Source organism: Canis lupus, chromosome 13 (assembly GCF_048164855.1).
Source record: "Canis lupus baileyi chromosome 13, mCanLup2.hap1, whole genome shotgun sequence".
Lineage (NCBI taxonomy): Eukaryota > Metazoa > Chordata > Mammalia > Carnivora > Canidae > Canis > Canis lupus.
The window spans coordinates 20,056,587-20,078,935 of NC_132850.1; the positions used below are offsets into that span (position 1 = coordinate 20,056,587).

The 22,349-nt window shown below is 38.8% G+C and overlaps 1 long non-coding RNA gene across 5 annotated transcripts in view; it reads right to left on the reverse strand.

Moving 5' to 3' along the window:
• Positions 1-5,389: 5,389 nt before the first annotated feature.
• Positions 5,390-22,349, reverse strand: part of LOC140602765 (uncharacterized) — a 258,405-nt gene continuing 241,445 nt past the window's right edge. For 4 of the 5 annotated variants that reach the window (XR_012005658.1, XR_012005661.1, XR_012005657.1 and 1 more), the window contains one exon: positions 8,834-12,015. This is a non-coding gene — a long non-coding RNA (uncharacterized lncRNA). Of the gene's footprint in view, positions 5,671-8,833; positions 12,016-22,349 lie in introns of those variants that run through there. The other variant, XR_012005660.1, reaches the window with a different exon arrangement.

The following is a 22,349-nucleotide window of genomic DNA, read 5'->3' on the forward strand; positions in this document are numbered from 1 at the left end:
CAAACAAAGATCTTTACATACACCCATGCTCATAGCAGCCTTATTCACAACAGCTAAAAGGCAGAAGCAACCCATACGTCCACTGATGGATAAATAAATATACAATGTGTGGTATATGTCCATGCAATGGAATATTATTGAGCCTCAAAAAGGAAGTTCTGACACATGCTACAACATGGATGAAATAAGAAACAAAAGGACAGATATTGTATGATTTCACTTATATGAGATAACTAGAATAGTCAAATGTATACAGACAAAAGATAGAATTGTGGCTCCTAGGGGCAGGTGGAAAGGAGGAATGGGGAGGTAGTGTTTAATGGGTAGGGTATTTCAATTTGGGAAAAATAAAAGGTTCTTGGAGATGGATGGTGCTGATTGTTTCACAACAATGTGAATGTACTTAATGGAACAGAACTTAAAAATGGTTGAAATGGTAACTTTTATGATTTACCACACACACGCACACAATACCTCAACCATCTCGTTATTTCACTTCTCTTCTTCATAGTTGGCATCTAAAAAGCATATCTTTTCTTTGTCTTCCCATGTGCCCCCTACCCATTCATCCCACAGCTCGCTTCAATCTGACTTCTATTTTCTCCACACCATCTCTACAGCCCTAGCTGTAGATTGCCAATGATCTCAAGACCCTAAATCCAGCAGGTGTTTGTAAGACTTCACCTTATTTGACTCTCAAAAGTGTTTGATCAGTTCTTTTTAAATTAAATTCCATCTGCTCTTGGCTCCTGTGCACCTCCCTTGCCCCTGGTTTCCTCCAGCCCCTCCTGGAGTCTCTGTCTCCTTTGCAGACTTATCCTCCTCAGCAGCCTCAGCATGTGCCACATTTCTACTTCCTCTCCTGCAACATACAGCTCTCTTTTCAGCACCCACCCTTCCTGCCACAGGGCCCTGACATGTGCTATAACTTGAAATAGTTTTCAGCTTAATTTTCACTTTTTCAGGGACGCCATCTCTTAAGTCTCCAAATAGATTGATTTTTCCTTAGTATTCTTCTTGCACTGTGTATTTCTCCTTTATAACATCTCCAGATGCTCCTTCTCTATCTGCCTGAGCTATAATTTACATATATTTTTATGACTGTTGTATTGGTAATATCTGTTTCACCCAATAAATTATACTTCAGGAAGGTAGGGTCATATTTATTTTATTTTGTTTTTTGATTGTCAGGAGATTATATTCTATTCTCACTGCATTGTCTGGCACAGAATGATTTTCAATATGTCCTTGTTGGATAAATATCCCCAGACTTTATAAACATCCATCCTAATGGATTTATTATTTATTTATTTATTTATTTATTTATTTATTTATTTATTTATTTTAGCACTGAGGGGCAGAGTTGGGAGGGAGGTGGACAGCCCTGTAAGCCTGAAGACTGTCTAGAGAGTTTGAGGGAAAGGGCTCCAGCATGGAAAGACTCAGTCAAGCACAAGTGTTCCCTCAGGCCTTCCTAGAGATGTGGGGAAAGGATGCAAACCCTTTCACTTGGCCAGTAAGAGCAAGGATGACCCCTGAACACTGGACACTTAGGGACATCCAGATGGCAAACCCCATGTTTGCCAAGATGTTACTGTTATGGAGCAAGAAGGGTTTACAGACTCTAGATGAAGTCAAACTTCATTTGTGGGTCTAAACTCTGGCAGCCCAGCAGAAACAGTCACAACGCAGCCAGATTCTCATGCAGTTGGTCTGGGATGGAGGTCAGGAGACTGCATTCTAAAGTTACCCTGCCCCAATCCACCCTGTTTGATTTTTGATATAAAGCCAGATTTGGGAATCATTAGACCAGGTAACTCTTATGGTATTTTTCTCCCTTGAATTTCTATGACTCTCAAAATATATAATTAGATTTTTCTTTCAGAGGCTGTATAATCTTCAAATCAAGTCAGAATATATGGGTTAGTTATTCATTCTTTCATGCAGTGGAGACTTGATGCAAACACTTTTACCCACAAGCCGCTATCAAGTACATGTGTGTTCATTAGGAGTGAGATGGGGTTGGGTGGATAGGAGCACCTCTGTGTTTAATAAAATTACAGTACAATACAGATAGAGAGATAAGGCGTTCAAGAAATAATTAGGGACACATAAAGCATCGCATCAATGAAAATTCCAGTTGTCTTTCTATCAACATTGCCAAGCATCCAGAAAATTTCCAAAACCACACGTAAAGGGTATGGACCTTACATGTCTTCACCTTCCCACTTCTTTGTGAGATGAGACCTCTTTTTCTTCTATATCTCCTACAACTCTGTATTTGTCTTTTTTCCCCTAGAACTTTGTGCAAAGTGCTTTTTCAATCTGGATATGTATCAAGTACATGTGCTCTGTATACACTAGGAGGTTGATAGTTTTCCAATGAATCAATTATTAAACAGAAGGAGAATGGTTATTAGCTTCCACAAAATGGTTTGTTTTGTGCCAAAAGTAAGAGGTGTCAAGAGGGCACCAAAAAGGCAAGGGAAAAATAAATCAGATAAAAGGAAGTTGCAGAGATGAAGGGCAGTCAGGGTGTCAGGAGTGCAGACATCAGGTGTGGTAGTATAAAGCAGCAACCTCATCAGTACCAAGGCGGGGTAGCAGTTGAGTCTTAGGAAGGTAAGAGACAGAGCTACAGCCTGAGTGGTACCTCCATGCCTTTGAAGACCAAGGTATGGGCCACCTCTAGCAAGTATAGGAAGTGGAAGATGAAAAGAGGAGAAGGTGGAAGCAGAAACCCCTGTGGGCTAGAGGGTGGGGCCCACCTGTCACACAGGAATCAGATGATAACATCATCTATCCTGTACCCCATAGGACTTTGTGTCTTCCTATAACTATACCATCCTCACAGTGTGGTATTATTTCATGCTCCAAACGAGCACCTTGAGTCAGTACTTAAAGATCATATGATGTTAAATATGTTCTTATTAACAAGTGGGGAAGGAGATAGTCATAGCCAAGATTCATCAACTGGTTTATGACGAAAGCTTGATTCTTTATATGGATTAGGTCACTGTAACCTCTTACCAAGGTAATAACGTAGATGCTGCTGTCATTCCTATTTTACATTTGGAAAACCAGCCTTAGGAGGCTGGTAAATGTTTAATAACCGATAAAAAAAATCCATGATTTATAATGTTTGCCAATTTCTATGGTGATAATACTCCTGTACTGGCCAATTTTAAGCTACAAACATGACTTCCCTGAATGCAGAATTGGTGAGAGTTAGCTGCACGGTATGCAACTTGCCCTTGTATAGTATCCACAAAGTGTACATATGTAGAATGTAATATATGTAGTATGATACATGTACGATAGATGAAAATATGTAATTATATTATTAGGAGTGTAGATAATAGTAAAATGTAATGAAATAATGAGGAAATGATGAATTTGGTGTATATTTGTTTACTTTAAACATTGTTTAATTATAAATATATTTTAATTTTTAATTATGGCTATGCTTAACAACTAGCTCACAAAGTGCTTGAAAATTTAATGATCAGCTCTCATGAGCCAGTATGAACTGGTCCCAGCACACCTCTGTCAGCCCACTGTGATTTGGAATGTATTCGCAATTTCTAAGTATTCCTAAAAACCAGTGGATTTTTAAAAATCTGTCCCTTTAAATCAAGGACTGAATCTGTTTGTTAAACTCTGTCCCCAGAACCTCTAGGGGATCCAGGTAGTGAATAATTGGAGTCCTATTATGGAAACGTCTAGGAAACCAAGATAAGCCGATGAGGCATGAGGGTCACCAGGAAGTAGATATCGGAATGAGAATCAGTATGCAGTCACAGAAATCAAACCCTTTTCAAGTACACCCAAACTTAATATAAAGACATATCGTGTATATCCAGACAAGGCTGAAATTAATCTTGGAGACGGAGAGTTCTGAACTTGCAGGGTAGGATGGGCAAATGATTGCCCGCGTCCAATGTAATGGACTTCAAGGTTGCCTTTCCTCCATTCAGACCCCCTCCGTTACCCATATATTTGTCATGAGGGGCTGCCCATGAGCCTTGGGGATGCTGACTCCAACTCTGACTCCAAGGATGGGGCATATTATTGGGACCTAAGAAAGAAGAATCAGAGTATTCATACCACCTGGCCCTAACTACATTTTTTGATCAGCATCCAGGAAGGAGGGTTTGCTGTGTCTTTGGAGTAAATAGTAATTTGTTCTTTGGAAAGTGTCTAAAACTGTCCTTTGTAACCAAACAGGGGCCGTTCCTACCTTCTGGCCCTAACATGCTAGCAGCTCTGCAGGATTTCCTGAGGTAATGGCTTATAATTGCAGATACTCCAGCAGTAACCTTATTTTATTTTAAAATTATTTTTTAATACGGTATATATTTCCATTTATTTAGTACCTTAAAAATTTTTATTTGCATCAAAATGTTTTGAGTATAGTTGATGCACAGCGTGACTTTAGTTTCAGGCATACAACATACTGAGTCAACGTCTCTGTATGTTATTCTATGTTCACCACAAGTGTAGCTACGTCTGTCAGCAGACAATACTATTATAATGTCATTGACTATATTCTCTGCCAGCAATAATTTTACGTATCACAGCCTCTGCTGACACTTTTCAGAAGTTTTCTTTTTCCTTCATTTCTTTTTTTTTTTTTTTTCCCCATTAAATTTACTGCTCTGCTGGCTCTGGCCTCCTCTTCCAGCAGCCTGGAAATTCTCACACAAGCTTACATTAGAATCGGATCCACATGCTCTTCCTCCAGGAACATGGGAATATGACAAAAATTCATAGGTGTGTTCCACAGAATAGTCATTGATGTCTGGGACCTGGGAGTCCCAAGGTCAAGGCCATTCAGAGCAGGATGAACCAAACCAGAACCAGAGTCTCCAGAATCACGGGGACTCCAGAAACCAACTGCCCCTGTGCTGCTTTGCACATCCAGGAAAACATTAGAAACATCTATAATCTACAAAATCCTTTTCTTACAAAAGTGGGGGGAACACTACTGTTTATCTGTTTACTTTATAACCTCCTTCTTTCTAATAAGAATGCAAGAAAACCTGTCACCCAAAGGCCTTTTCCAGGAGGCAGGGCACAAATGAATGTGAATCCAAGTTCAGTCACTAACCAGCTCTGTGACTCCTAGCAAGTTACTTAGTCCCTCTGTCACTTATTTCCACCTTTGCTGTAAAAAAGGGCTATTGATACTTGCACTTGGGCATATTGCATGAATTGGAAATAAGCTGTAGAAACCACACAGCACTGTGTCTGGTACAGGGTAGATACTGAACACATTATACTTATTACTAGTTGAAAGCAAACCAGTTGAAACATTTGGGAACCAACCTATGCTTCTAGATGACAGTACGAACCTAAAAGAATTTTCTTCCATAGAAAATTCCTGTAATTGTATATATTGGCTGCGAATCAAGTTACAAATCAAGGATAACATTTAAATCAATCCCAATTCAATTAAAAATATATTGTAATAATTCGCCTGAACAAAGGAAACAATTAAGATTCCCATTAGGACAGATTCAGGGGATGCCTGGGTAACTCAGCTGTTGGGCATCTGCCTTTGGCTCAGGCCATGACACTGGGGTCCCAGGATCGAGTCCCACGTTGGGCTCCCCACAGGGAGCCTGCTTCTCCCTCTGCCTGTGTCTCTGCCTCTCTCTCTGTGTCTCTCTGGAATAAATAAAATTTAAAAAGAAAAAAAAGACAAACTCAGTAATCACCAAAGCATACAGAACTAGACAAAAGAAGATAGCACCATTCTTTCCATGAGTGGATCTCTCATTTTCAACTCAAAAATGGTGCAGAGAAAACAAATGCTCATTTACCCATAGACTGCCCAGAGCTGGGGATAGAGACCACACTCCAGTCATTTTTTTACATATTCAGGCAAAATGTTATGTCCTTCCTTACTGGACTCAGTCCCATTTGGCAGGTGTAACTTTTCTAAGCAACACGAGAAAAAGAAGTGTCATTTGGGGTGTATTTGGGCCCACTAAGGGGACACATCCACCTGGGTTTCTCTTTAAACTTCGGGCTGCAGGGTGGCCTCCCAGCCATGCTAGGGAAGCCAGGGCAGAGAGCCAAAAGCAACAGAAAAAGAATATGATACTTCAAAATCATCTGAAAAGGACAGGTGTGCTTTTTAAGAAGACTTTCCCTCAGTGGCTTTAGCCTTGGCCTGCAGCCCGGATACAGCAACTAAACGGAGGCTCCCGACTTTGCGGCCTGCTACATATAATTTTCATACCGTGTTTGGGAAAATCATGCACATCATGTATTGGACAGTCGTCCCTGTGGTATCAAGCAGCCCTGTTCTCTCATTTCACTAACAAATGTGCAGACACACATACCTTGTGGCAAATGCAAGGAAATCACTAGCCTGCGTTCGCAACTCAAGCCTCCTCATTCATTGGAGCGCAGCATTATTCAGGCCATAAGAGTCCATGGCACTGTGTTGCCCTTTCTCTCTAGACTCCTGGAAGACTCTGGAACACTACAATAGCGAATACGTTGCAGCGTATGAGTAATTCTGATCGCAGATAGACAATCATTCTGGAGGAACTGCCATGATAATAGGTCTCTCATTTAAAAAAGAAGAGCTCATTGTAAAATAAAAATACTCAAAATGGCCACCTACAATTTGGCAAAAAAGAAAAATTCTCTTCTTAACAAAGTAGAGGGCCAATAGATATCCATCGATTGAATGAATAAAAGGACAAAAGACTGTTTTCTGTCAATTCTGATGCCTTTCTGGAGAGATACTACCTCAATCATAGCTCATTCCTTTGGTGAGAATATTAGGACACAAAAGCAGGCTAAGACACAAATGTCATAGTTATGAGCAGATTCAGGAACTCTCTCCTTTGCCTGTCTCTTCATGCAGTTCTTCTCTACTTTTTGAAAAAGAATAAAATAAAGAATCATCTCTTCCTGCTGTTTCCACCCCTGAAATACTTTAGGCTGATGCCTCCTTTAGTCATCACTGAGCTAAGCTGCAGTCTTTTCATCTTTTTTCAGAACTCATTTTCGCCACCGGCTTAATCAGGGCATTTACTTCTGCCTCCACCCAATGTGTCTCCATGTCCTAGACTTAAAGTCCTAAACATGGAGATAGGCTTCAAGGAAGCAGAGGGAGGCCTGGCAACATCAGGCCTTGACCATAGGACTCGTTCCGCTGTGGGATTCTCTCAGCTGTCTCCCCTCCTGGGGAAGTTGCATCGCGTAGGAGAAGGGGCCCTGCTTGGCCGGCACCCCTGGGTCCCTGTCTCCGCTTTCCCACTCACTCCTACGCGGCCTGGTGCAAGGTATTTAGCCTCTCCAAGGTAGCTTCCTTGTCATGCGCAGCTTGGGGCAATACCGACTGTGTCTGAGAACTCACGTGAGAAATAGTTCAGGTAATCCATGTAAATGGACTGAAGAAAGTATGGAGAGGTTTACCTGTACACCTCTATACACCTGTATGGGCTGGACCTCACACAGGTAGGCATGGCGCCCCTAAAGGCCCCCAAATCTACAAGTTAAGCCAATTTCTCTCTCACCACATTCTACTCATCTTACCAGGAATTTTTGTTCACACTTGCTCCATTTTTTTCTGAATTTGTCCATTGCTTTCCACCGGTCGGAGTCACGCTTGGATCAGCTACCCGCTGACTGGACCCACCATCATGTCTTACCAGGACCATTGTAATAGCCTGCCTCCTGATGCGTCTCCCTGCTTTCAGTCTTACCCCTTATAACCCATTCTGTACATAGCGGTGATCTTATCTTTTTTTTTTCTTAAAGATTTCATTTATTTATTCATGAGAGACACAGAGAGGCAGAGACACAGGCAGAGGAGCTCAATGCGGGACTCAATCCTGGGACCCCAGGATCACTACCTGAACCACCCAGGTGTTCCAGTGATGTTATCTTTGTAGGATATTAATTAGATCAATGTACTTCTTTGCATAAAACCCAGCATAGGTTTCCCATGATGCTTAGAAAAAAAATCCAAACTTTTTATATAAGCTATGGGCCCTTATGGGATCCATCTCTGCCTGTATTTTTGAAGGTAGCCATCTCCACTCTTCCATCCCTCACTCTGCTTTTAGCCACAGAGACCTTTTTATTTTTCGGGAACTGACTAAGCTTATCCCAGCCACAGGACCTTTGTTCTTATTTCCTTGAGGCTTGAATGTTCTTTTCTCAGATCCTCAGATCTTCATATGGCTGATTCCTTCTCATCATTCAGGCCTATAGCCAGATATCACTAAGAGACCTCCTCTGATACCAAATCTCATGTTCTCTCTCCCCTGGACCCCAAGATAGTCACTGTCTAGCACAATACTTTGTCTTATTTTCTTTAAACCACTTACCACTATCTGAAGCTACTACGTTCACTTATTTACTTGAAGAATGTTTGCCTCCATGAACACGATATTAACCCTATAACAGAAAGACCCTTGTTTATCTTGCTTATCTCTGTACTGTCATCTTCTAAAATAGGGCCTGGCGGGGATGTAGACGCTTGACAAATGTTGGACAAATGAATAAATTGGTGTTTTTAAGCCTGTCCTGGAAGAGCTGAGTTCTGTTATATTTTCTATAAATATGAAATCACCAAACAAGATATCGAGTCTTAAAGTGTTCTCACAAAAGTTTAATATCCAGGTCCTAAATTTTGCACTGCCAGAAAATTCTGGAGAACTACAAAGTGGTTCAAAACACAGAGCATATTTTATTTTATTTTATTATTTTATTTTATTTTATTTTTTTCTTGTTAAATATTTTATTGGAGTTCAATTTGCCAACATATAGCATAACACCCAGTGCTCATCCCATCAAGTGGGCGGGGGTTTGGGGTGACTGGGTGACGGGCACTGAGGGGGGCACTTCACAGAGCATATTTTAATCCTAGCTTTGTACTTCCCATCTGTGTGACCTTGGACAAATCAGTTAACATATCAGAATTGATTTCCTCATCTAAAACAGTAAGGATGATAACACATACATTAGAGAGTTTTGTGAGGAATAAATGAGCTAAGCCTCTAGCCCAGTTCCTGGAACATTGTGCACACTTAATAAATGGCAGTTATTATTGTTATGGTTATTGTTATTGCAGTAATTAATTCCGGCATCATACTTTACAAAGGACATTGACAAATTGGAGCTCATCCAGAGGAGAACAAACAGTCTTGTGAAGGGTCTGGAAACCACAACTTGTGAGGAACAATGGAAATTGCTGAGGATGTTTACCTTGGAAAAGACAAATTTTAAGAGGAACATGATAGCTTTTTTCAAAACACTGAAAAGAACTGTCTCATGGAAGATGGATTAAATTTAATCAATGCTGTTCTAGAAGATACAGTTAGAGCCAAGGAGTGAAAGTTAAATCTTGAATGCTTCATAATCTAATAACCAAACTGTCCAAACCAAAATAGGATTGAATTCTACTTATAAAAGTAAAAAACTAAGGCATGGTTATGTACATATTGATCCTAAAAATTGTATACAAAGCCATTCGTAATAACCACAATGAAGACTTTGTGTCAATATAAAATATATGTTTGGTACGTAAATCGTAAAAAGGAGACTAAGGTATGCGTATATGCTGTGATCCCCATTCCATATTTATCTGAGAAGAACATACAAACTCAGATACACACAAATGAAATGTGCTGATTCATGACATAGTCATGAAGGAGTCATGTCATTCCAAATGTCGAGGCAGAGGCCAAACCACCTCTAGAATAAATGGCATTCAAGAAGTGATGTGTTAGAGAAAGGGCTGGGCGGGGAGAACTCTGTAAAAGATTTGAAAGTTCCATGGGTCTATGATCCAATGGATTTATTGTTGAATTGTAGTAATGCAAAATAGTGCTTTTTTTTTTTAAAGATTTAATTTATTTATTCATGAGAGAGAGAGAGAGAGAGAGAGAGAGGCAGAGACACAGGCAGAGGGAGAAGCAGGCTCCATGCAGGGAGCCTGACGTGGGACTCGATCCCAGGTCTCCAGGATCTTGCCCTGGGCTGAAGGCGGCGCTAAACCAATGAGCCACCTGGGCTGCCCAATAGTGCTTTTTTTAAGGAGTAAAGAGGTCCCTTTAAATATCTTCATTTTCTTCTGGTTAAACTAGGCAAAAAAATATCTAACCCTAAGAGACCCAGAGCACTGGGCTCTGTGGCCTAATGGGGACACTGCAGCAACAGGCAGTAGATGCTTGTGGCCACTGTTTCTCTTCTGCCCCAGCAAAAGCCTGTCAGTGTCTCTGAATCTCTGTTCTGGATCCTTCCCCGAAAAGGAGGAAGTTGCATGCTTTCAAGGTCTGAAAGTCTATGATTCATCTTGATTATTTTGTTTGATAAATATGAACTTAGCCAAGAATTAGAAACCACCTGAACTTTGTAAATAAGAACATCTAAGAATATGAACAAAGGAAAAACTTTAGTAGAATTTTGGTCCAAAAATCAAGGATGGTCCTTATCCTCTGCCAGGTTCAAAAAGCAGTAACTGATTTGTTTTCTAATTCAATGGGTGAAAAGTTGACCTCTAAGAGACAGGCATCCACGAATAGGGTATTCTGGTAATGTCTCTTTGTTTTACGTGTAAGAGGACATTACATAGTTCCCTACATTGGCTTCTTAGCCTTTGATGAGAGAGGCACTCTTCTTCACCACTGCTAAAGTTCCAGACAGCTTTCAGACTGTCTACATCCTAGAAGGACCAGTAGGAAGAGGATTGCTGTTTTCAAGTTCTGAGGACACTGTCTGACCTCCTCTTGAGGTCAACCTACCTCCCACTTTATACCTCAGATTATTTACAGCGGTGGCAAAAATTCCTTTTCTTCTCACACTCAGTGATTAAGAGATGAACTTCTTGAAATAGAGATATTACAAAGTCGTGACCCTAAAGAACTTCTCAAGACATCATATAAGTTACAGTTATAAAAAATAGAAGACACTTTCATTCTTTTCAAGTCTTTGGTGATATTTCACATAGATGATCTTGTGCGAATGGAACAAAGTAAATCTTGTCATGCCATGCCCTCTCAGTGAAAGTCCTGACTTATATTTCAGATGAAGAAAGCATTGAAAAATGTGCCAGTGGTCAGGAAGCCTCCTGCTTCCATGCCCAGAACTGACCTAGAGTCCTCAACACAATGACTTTAGCCTTAAATGATTACCATCTGAAGGAAGATAGCCTTCTCCCCCTAGAATTTAGAAATTTTTATTGTTAATTTTATAAATAATTGAATTGAAATTCACATTACATAAAATTAACCATTATAAAGTGAACAATTCCAAGAATTTAGTACATTCACCATTTCCCCCTTTCTGCAGTCTTGCCAACTCCCAATCTATTTTCTATCTCTAAAGACTTACCTATTCTGGAGATTTCATAGAAATGGAATCTTATATGACCTTTTGATTTTGGGAGGATAGATTTTTAATCACTCCCAAATACACACTTAGGAAGAAACCACATTTGTATAAGGGAATATATAAGCATTATCATAACAATTTACCTAAACAAGCATTTTATTAAGACCCAGCATTTGCAAAACATCTGAGGTGCTTTTAAGAGTGTGTGTGCATGTGTGCGCGCGCGCACACACACACACGATGCCTATTAATTGTTTTTGTACTCAGAAGACCCACAGTTTGGGAAGAGTGACAGAGAAAGAGGACTGGGAGCCAAATAGGAGAGGCCACCTTTTCTAGCAAGCAGGAGAGGCATGGCAAACAAGGGAAGCTTGGAGCTTTGAGGTCCTTCCTTGTCCACACTAAAGGAATGGTACCATATTAGAATTCTTGGTTGCAAAGTTCCAGAAATTCAATAGAATTAATTAACCTAAAACAGGAAAAATTTATTAATGGTGCAGCAGGTAGTAGTAGAACAGAGCCTAGACTCAGAGGCTCATGAATCTTCCTTTCTCATGCTGGTTCCTTTTTGCGTGTTAGTGCCAATTTATTCTTCGCTCTCTGCTCATGTGGGCAAAAGATGGCCATTCCACAGTTTCCAAGTTTCTCTCTTCTCTGTTCAAAATAGAGCATACACATAGAAGCTAAGAACATGGGCTCCAGAGTCAGACTGCGGTGAGTCTAAATCCTAACTCTGCCATTTAGCCTCTGTGACATTGGACAAGTCATTTAACCTCTCTGATATCAGTTTCATGGATAGTAGTACTTATTTCATTAAGTTAAGAAATTTAACTGAGAAAACATAAAGACCACTATCATATAAATCTTCAAGAAATATTTATTACCTTTATTATTATAATATAATAAATGATTATTATTTATATAATAAATGATTATCATCATCATCATCATTAAAGAAGCCAGCCTTAACTGCCTCTTGGTCACAAATCCAGATTTCTAAGAAAGAAACTGATTGATCTAGGTTGGATCTGGTGCTCATCTCTACTCCATCAGCTATAGCCAAAGGGTATAGTCACAACTGAGAAACACATTCCTGTGATAGAGTGAGGAGAGGATGGGCTATAGAACCCAAGAGAGAAGATGCCAGGAATTAGAGAGAAGGGGTATGGAGAGAAAAGTTAAGGCCCCTGCTCTGCCCATAGAAACCCTGCCCATATTGCAGGATGTTTTGACTTTAGTTTAAGGGACTCTTTCAGGTTGGTCTTTGGACCATGTACTACTCTTTAGTTAATTCAACTGGTGTTGATTAGCTAACCTCTTGGGCTTTGAAATCACTGTTTACATTCTTCTTCTTCTTCTTCTTCTTCTTCTTCTTCTTCTTCTTCTTCTTCTTCTTCTTCTTCTTCTTCTTCTTTTCTTCTTCTTCTTCTTCTTCTTCTTCTTCTTCTTCTTCTTCTTCTTCCTCTTCTTCCTCTTCTTCTTCTTCTTCTTCTTCTTCTTCTCTCTTCTTCTTCTTCTTCTTCTTCTTCTTCTTCTTCTTCTTCTTCTTCTTCTTCTTCTTCTTCTTTTCTTCTTCTTCTTCTTCTTCTTCTTCTTCTTCTTCTTCTTCTTCTTCTTCTCTTCTTCTTCCTCTTCTTCTTCTTCCTTTTTTAACACTTCAGCTTGTTTGGGTTATTTTATTCTTTCTGACCTTGAGTTTTTTTTTCCAAAGGAAAAAGGTTTAATATACAGATTGAAGATTCACATCATGATAAAGGATATAAAGTTCAATACCTTCTTGCAATAAAAGTTCAAGTTTTGCATCTTTTCCTACTTATACTGTTATCTTTTTTTCCTGTGCTTTTCTATTGCTTTCACCCCACCTCTTCCTGTCTGTTTACATGGATTCTCTCCTTCTCCCCAGTAGTTTGGAAAGCCTACTCCTACAGAAGCTAAAATGATTAACACTAATTTTAATACACCCTTTAACTTCACCAACATCTAAGAAGCATCTGTAAAGTTCCTTTCCCCTTCTCCCCAAAGTATACTGTTCACGATCCATCCTCCTGGGTAGGATTGTGGCATTTTATTTTTGTTTTCCTTTTTGGCTTTTGCTGTGAGAAGAAGGTAATATATATATATGTACTGTGTGTACAGGTTTATTATACTCATCCTAGATGGCTAAAGTATATCCTCCAGTAATTCTTTCAAAGAGGGTGTGCAAGAAACAAACTTTGTGAACTCTTCAGTATCAAAAAATGTCTTCATTTTACCTTCAAAATCAAATGCCAGTTTGGCTGGGTATAGGATTCTAGGTATAAAGCCTGTTGCCTGCAGAATTTGTTTTATATTGCTCCACTGATTTCTAGCATTCTAGCATCTAGAGTGTCCAATGATAAATCTGCGGTCAATCTGATTCTCATTCCTCTGTATGTTATTTCTCTCTTTCTGGAAGCCTTTAGGATTTTTTCTTTGTCACTAGAATTCCCAAATTTCACCAAGATGTCTGACCTTGAGTTTTAAATTGTATTTTATCTTAATTGCTCTTAGCTCATGGCTTGCTTGCTGCCTTCCAATTTCTTTTATCTCAGGTTTTCCCTTTTTTGTGGGGCAGGGGGCCACAGAGAAGGGGTCAATTATTTAACCTAGTTTCCTATATCATTTGATTTTTATTTAACTATTCTTATTTTTTTATTCTAAGTTTTACTGTTGCTTTTAAATCTTTTTATTGTCTATAATTTTTGTTCTCACAAAGACTAACAGTAATACTTCTTTTTTTACATCCTGCAAAACATGTAGGCTGATGGGCGTTCATTTCCATTTACCATTTCAGTTACCCTCTAGAGGTTCTCAGCCCCTGAGGCTGATCTTTACAAAAATCTCCAGCAAGCCACATAATTCCCCTTTATGGATCCTCTCTGCTGAGGTTTTACCTCAGGCTGTTTCTCACCCTACTTTGTTTATATCCTCCCAGGAGAAAACGCCTCCCATCAGCTGACTGAGTAGGCAGGGAGCCCTCCTCCTCTGGAGAACCAAAAGTTTGAGGCTCTGCCAGGAATTGCTGAAATAGGATGTACCATTCCAATTGAAGGAGGCTTTCTCATCGCTGGGGAGCTGTAGGACTTGACCCCAGGACTCCTCTCTTCTCTGTCCACATTTAGTCCCTGGTTGATTTCCTAGATGCCATCCACATGCTGAGGACTCCCAAAGCTGCAGAACCCGAGCTCTCTCCTGAACTCCGTAAGGCCAACTTCCCACCTGAAATCTCAATTTAAATGTCCAAAAGGCATCTCAACTGTAGCATGTCCAAAACTAAGCTATTGATTCTCCCCGCTGCTGAACCAGCTCCTCTCGAAGTCTTCCCCATCTCAGGTAATAATAACGCCATTCTCCAGTCATCTAGGGCCAAAATCTAGCAGGCAGCTTTTATTACTCCTTTTTTCTTTATAAAGTTTTTATTTATTTGAGAGAGAGAGATCACGAGCAGGGAGGAAGGGTAGAGGGAGAAGCAGACTCCTCACTGAGCAGGGAGCCCAATGCAGGACTCGATTCCAGAACCCTGGGATCATGACCTGAGCCAAAGGGAGATGCTTAACCAACTGAGCCACGCAGAGGCCCACAGTTCTTTTTTTCTCACAGCCTGTATCCAATTAATCAGCAAATCTTATTGTTTCTATTTTAAATTTCCATCATCTTTCCTTGGAGGTGTTGCAGTAGCCTTTTCACTGGTCTCTTTCCTTCCATCTCTAGCTCCTAAATTCTACTCCTTATATAACAACTAGAGGGATCCTTTAGAAATATTTGTCAGACCATATGATTCTCCTGAGAACTCCAAAAGGTCCCTCTCTTACTAAAACTAAAGCCTTTGTCTTGACTATGAGCTACAAGGTTACATATGATCTGCTCTACCACCTAACTCTATCCCCAAGCTACTCACCTAACCTATTTCTTATCATTTCCCCATGGTTTATTCTATTCTAGCTCCACTGACTTCCTTGCTGTTCCTTCAACAATAGTCATGCTCCCACCACAAGGTTTTTGTATTTGTTCTTACATCCTCCTGGAACTCTTCAACAGCAGATACTCACCTGGTTTAATCCCTCACTTCCTTCAGGTTTATATTGAAATGTCACTTTATCATTCTGTATAAAAGAGTACCCACGTCCCCACTTTATTTTTCTTCATAGTACTGATTGCTTCAATTTGTTATTATCTGTTTCCCTTTATTTAAATGTAATCTTCACTAAAAGAAAAGATATTCTTTTCAATTTGCTCACTGGTGTATTTCTAATACCTAGAATAATGCCTGGTATTGGAAGATTCCCAATAACTGAAAAATTAATGAATGATTAAAATAAATGATTTGACATATTGTATTATAATTCAAGTAGCATTTTCAAACTGTAGGTGGGTGGGTGGGTTGGGAGTAATGTTGGGAATGAGAGAAAACAAAAGTAAAAAAGTAAAAAGGAAGGCATCAACCACTGACTGAACTGAACCATTGACTGAACCATTGACTAAACTCCACCTGTATGTCAGGCACCATATTAGGTGTCACTTCTGGGTTATTTCTTTTAATTCTAAATTTTATAAGATAAATGACAATGTTTTTTTCAACTCTAGTAGTTTCTCTGAAACTAATTTCCCATTAACTACTATCTTTTCACTCAAGCTATAGTACTATTTCCAAGAGACATAGCCTTTAGAGAATAAGCCTCAATCAAATAATCTTGATGTTGAATGTTTTTCCCTTTGTCTATAGGAAAACAATTATGACAGGTAAAGGTGAACTGACCATATTTATCATGGTGAATTCAAAATAAAATGTGAGCATACAAGGTATTATGGGTTATGAATGAAAGGAGGTTAACCTCAATACGTTGACTCAAAACAGACTTTAATAAGAAGGTAGAATTTGATCTGGACCTCAAAGAATTGACAAGCTGTGTAAACTCAGAAGCCTGATATAAGGCAAGGCTATCGTATAAAAAAAAGAATTGTGAAGTGCATGGTGTACACAAAACCTTTCAGTGAATGTGGTAGGCAGTTTCCAAGATGGCCCCAGTGGTCCTCACCCCCTGGTATTTATGACATTGTGTCATCCTCTCCACTTGAATGTGATAGGACCAATGACTTACTTCTGCCCAATAGAACATGGCAAAGGTGAGTGATATGTCACTTCCATGATTAGGTTACATGAGACTGTGACTTCTGTCTTGGTTGCAGATTCTATTGCCTTCTCAGCTTGTATGCCTTGATGAAACAAGCTTTCATGTTAGAGAAGCCCATGTGGCAAGTCTTTAGCCAACAAATAGCAAAGAGCTGAGGCTCTCAGTTCAATGGCATCCCCTGGTCAAGCCTTCAGATAAGGTCTCAGACCTCACTGACACCTTAGTTTTGATCTTGTGAGGCACTCTCACTCAGAGGACCCAATGAAGCCGTGCCAAGATTTCTGACTCACAGAAACTGTGAGACAATAACTGAGTGTTTCTTAAGCTGCTAAATTTTGTGGTAATTTGCTATATAGCAACAAATAGTTAATTCAGTAAGGGACAAATGAAAATTTGCATTTTCTTCCAAATATTTTTCGTAACAAACCTTCTAATTGTTAATTCAAGTATTTATTTAATACATATTTATGATCAGTCTCCTTTATGCAATTACTATTGTTATAATTGCCATAAAGCCTGGAAAGATCAATCATAGAAAGACTCTATCCTCAAGAAGTCTAGTGCAGGTAGGTATGGTGTATTCACAAATAACTGTAAGACAAGTAGATAATGCTAAGCCACTAAGAGTAGCTGGACATGATCCACATGGAACTCCTGATTGGGGTGGGTATTTGAACTGGATCATAAGTAGGTTGGGTATGCAGAGATAGGCAATGGACTGCATATAAACACATACATGGAGGTGAGAATTGTGGAGTATGTACAACAGACAATACACAATTTCTCTTGTTTACAGAATGGGACACATTCAGGATGCAAGGCATATGCAGGCAAACAGAAATGGAGAAGTAGGCTTGGACCATCTTGTAAAGTTCTTTGAACATTGGGTAAAGGGTTAAGGGTTGGTACATTTTAGGGTGCTTGGGTGGTTCAGTCGGTTGAGTGGCTGATCTTGATTTTGGCTCAGGTCATGATCTTGGGGTCTGGGATTGAGCCCTGCGTGGGGCTCCACACTCAGCAGGGAGTCTTCTTGAGGATTCTCTCTCTCCCTCTGTCCCTCTCCCCACTCACTCTCTTTCTCTCCAATAAATTAATAAATCTTAAAAAAAGTTGGTACATTTTTAGGACTTATTCAAACATTTCCAAAAACAATACAGTCCCAGTTTCCCTTATGAAACTTTCCTCATTCCATAGCTAATGCTTTTAAATATCAGGCCAAGGGCAAAGACTTCCTGTACTTTTATTATGTCATAGTTCATTCAAAATTACTTGTCCATTGAGTCTCTCTGAAATGAATGGCTCACTGCATTTTATAACACAATTTGAAGACCTATCATTGAAATTGAGAGATTAATAGCATCTATAAAGAATGTATTTTTACTGAGTGTGAATTATTTTGGTCAATGTCTTTATTTGTTTCCAGTACAAAAAAAAACCTCTTTTATTTTCCCCTCAAATGACATTTACTTTAAGTATTCCTATTTATTCATCAGGGTTTGGAGGTAGGCCACATGGCTACAAAATATGTATTTATGTCTAATTTGTACACAGCTCCTCATGTAATTTAGTCAAAGGTAGCTGAGATGACACTTGAACTGACAATTTTCTCTTGCACATTTATCAGCATCCAATCACTTCGAAAATCTCCAGAACATCTTGAAATTAATCTTCACTAGAGGCTCTCTCTACATCATCTCTGCTAGTTATAAAACTTTTTGTGGAGGTTCTCAATGTGCTTCAAAATCTTTCTTCTGCCCCAGCAGGATATGGCTCATTTTATAATCTTTCATACATTATTTTAGAAGATAGCACAAACTTACCACCTTGTTCCCCTAGTAGTAAAAGTTATTTACAGACCACTGTCATTATACGCCAATATCTATTTAAATTCCCCCAAAACACATAACCAAGTATTCCCTAGACTTTCAAAGTGTCAAAATATTTTGACCTTGTCTCTCTCAGTTTTGCACTGTGTACATATCTAATAACACAGCACAAATGATCCTAGGACAGTAACTGTCCAGTGATCATATTACCATCTCCATACTTTATCAGCTAAAAAACGTTTATAATTCAGTGTCACAACTTTTTTGGAGTGGTGATGTTTTTAGGCAGCCTGGAGCATTAATAGGGTCCTAACCAGAGTTTGTCATTGATATCTAGAAGGCTGCAGCCTTTTCCTTCTCAAGAGGCAGTCTCATTAGTGAGAGCTGCCTGTTGTGCAAGGCAGCAGGAGGAGAAGCCCTGATGTCCTCTCAGCGTTTGAAATTACGGGGCCCTTTCCCCATCAGAACAGTTCCACAGAAGCAAGAGAGGCACAGTGCCTCTAGGAAAGAAAGTCTCTTCAGACACAGTATTTATAATTTATTCATAAATTCTCCAACTAATGTTCAAAAGAATTTAGTGGTTTACTACTCTAAATCTTGCTTATAATAAAACAAATTTACTCAAAATTAGTTTGAATTTGCAACAGAATTCACTTTGGAGTATGTTTAAATAGTAATTTCTTTGACTCACTCAAAACTACTTTACAATATAATTGACACTGGAACTCTTTTTGGAACTATATACTTAATAACATGATACAATGTCTGAATGGTTCAGAGATCAGGTTTATATCAATTTTCTCCTGGAGACCAGGTTCAGGAAAGGAACAGAGAAGAGAGAAGTTTTTGAATTAGAAATGTAATAGAGCTCACAGAGCTATACGAACTTTTAAAGAATCATTAATGTTCTTCAATTTTTCCAATTTATCAAGCAGCTGATTTCATGAAAAGCTTGCTTTTTATGATTTTTTTCCTTCTTCAAATACATATTTCTATTCTTTGATTTCCAAATGCACTGCTTAAAATCAAAATATTTACTTTTGGACTCTGTGTGAACTTGACTGCTGCAATTCTCTCTTAATCTCAGTCTGTCAAGGTCAAAAGCATATTTGCTTTTCATTTTTGTTATGATAGCATAGATCTCAAATCTATTGAATGCTTCCCTTATGGTTTCTCTGTATATTAAATAGAAACTGCACTCATTTAAATAGCTCCTACAAATCCCTTATATTTTATTTACTCCTCTACCGATAACATTTACCCACAATCTTACTTTCTATCCTTTTTACTTTAAGTTTCTATACATTATTCCCCCAACCGATTGCATAATAAATTAGTACATTCATATTCATTCATTCTAAGCATTTTAATTTGTTATCAATGACCAGAGTCTAAATAATTCAGCAAATCTAAAAAAAAAAAAAATTCAGCAAATCTAAATTCACTACTAAATTTAAAGTAAAATGGAATGAGATGGTCATCAGGAGATAACATTTTTTCGAGAGAGGGAGAGATAGAGAAAGAGAGAGTGGTGGTGACGGGGGTGGGTGGGAAGGGAGCAGCAGAGGAAGAGGGAAAGAGAATCTTAAGCAGACTCCATGCCCACCGTGGAGCCCCATTCAGGGCTCAATCTCAGGACCCTGAGATCATGACCTGAGCCAAAATCAAGAGTCTGGTACTTAACCAACTGAGCCACCCAGGTGCCCCAGGAGACAACATTTCTATTCAAAACTATAAATTCCATTAAGGCAATGACCTTGTGGTGTTGTTAACCTTTTTATTCTGGGTGATGGATGAGTTTTCTAGCATACAGATAATGTTCAAAAAGTATTTTTAGAATGAATGAACTATAGGAGGTGAGTACTATCACTTTCCTCATTTTATTGATGAGGTAATATCATTATTAAGTGGTAAAGCCAAGATCCAGACCCACGTGGAGAAGTGTGAAGTTCACATTCTTAATTACTATGCAATTGTGCTTCTCTTAGCAAAAAAGATAGGCAACCATGAGTTCCCCTGTTAGAGTTAGGCTCTTTGAAATATATGAGAAATTAACTAAGCTAACCCTGAAGAACAAGAATTTTACACTTTTACATGAAGAGTTTTTTTTAAAGTAATATAGTATTCTCACACAATCTCACTCAAGCATGGAAAGCATTGTCAGAATATTAAATATTTAGATCTTGGAACATTATTAACATATAATTTCTGCTATAGAATTTACTTTTACCCAAATGTCAAAGCCTTATAATTGCAGGCTTGCAAAAGCAATAAATAAATGGAAGGCTATGCTCCTAAGAGTATAAAAGATTGAGATCAATATTGTGCTATTAATTCTTGGTTTGCATGTCAGAAGAGACATGTGAGGCAAATACCATGGAAACACAATGGAGATCAGCATTCTCAGCAAACAGTTGGACTTATGTCTGAGAGGCCAGTAAGTAGGTCCTAAATTTTCTCTCCAGAAAATCTGTGCAGCTAATTTTTCATTTTAAAAACTCAAATTCATCTTTGAACCCTAGGCTGGGCTGCAGATTGCACAATGATCCATTATGCGCTGGTAGTTAAGAGTAGTACCACTTAGTTGTTTCTGAATGCCCATGGCTACCAACCCTTGACATTACTCTGTACAAATGATATGTTTGGCCAGGAAAGCCCCAGAAGGTGATGACATACAAAGTTGGCCAGAATCACTATGGAGAAGACACATAACAACCAGTTATTGTTCTAGTAGGCTGCATCTGGTTTCATGCGGATTTAGTTCAAGATTTGAAAGTCTTTTGAATGATGAAATCTAGGGCTGTGGCACAGGATCTCTGGGGCATAAGTGCCCCCGCTGCAGTTCAGCCCTAGGGATGGGGGGGGGGGCGCGCTGGGGGTACCTCACCGAATCCTGGCAATAATCTCCATAATTATTTATAACTGTGCACTTTTGGAGCTTCGTTAAACTGCCCCCCACCCAAATCTATGAGTAAGCATTCAAGCTCATTTTCTCAAGAGCTAATGACATAATATTCAAAGCATTTTCAACTCTATGACGAGTATCAATTACAGAAAATCCTCATGAATTTAACAAAACAATTTGAAATTAGGTTTTGTATCTTATTTTTCTTTATGAAAAAATTCTGGCATTTTAAACAAAAAGAGTGGAAAGTTATAAGGCAAATATTTTCCTATTCCAAATACATAGAATAATTTACATAAAAGTAATACAATTGTATTGTAAGTACTACAATCAACTGTATTGATTTCATTAGTTACTTTTTTTTTTTAAAAGATTTATTTATTCATGAGAGACACATACACACAGAGGCAGAGACATAGGCAGAGGGCGAAGCGGGCTCCCTGCAAGGAGCCCAATGCGGGACTCCATCCCGGGACCCCAGGATCACACCCTGAGCCAAAGGCAGACACTCAACCACGGAGCCACCTGGGTGTCCCCTATATTTATTTTATCTAAATCAGCAGAGATTTACTGTCATTGTTTATTCAGTCTGTATATATTAAAATATATCTGACTTAACATTATTATCATTACTATCAGTCTGTTGATAAAATAGTATTTGTATATTACAAATATATAACATTTATTATATTCTATATTATGTCACTTTTTATGTTCTCTCTTTTTATGTGTAAACAGAATGATCATTAATTTGGAGGATCATCTAACTCCCAGGTATCTTTGGAAAATGAAAACACGGTTAATCAGGAATAGTAGAGCATGGCATTCCTCTCATAGACAGGGAGAGAGTAAAGTTTAATAGAACTGCTAAATTCAGAAGCTTTCTTATGGCCAAGGAATACAAGAGGTCATTTTTCTTTGTCACGGGATCAACTTTTTTTTTTTTTTTTTTTTTTACTACCCCGTGTGATCAGTGAAACAGAGATAAATGTCCACACTAGTCCTGAAAATTAAAAGCCAGAGTTCAGGGGCAGCTTCCTTAAAAGATAGATTGCCACAGAAAAAAAGTTATAAACAAGAAGAGCTTTCAGTTCACCAAGAAACCCT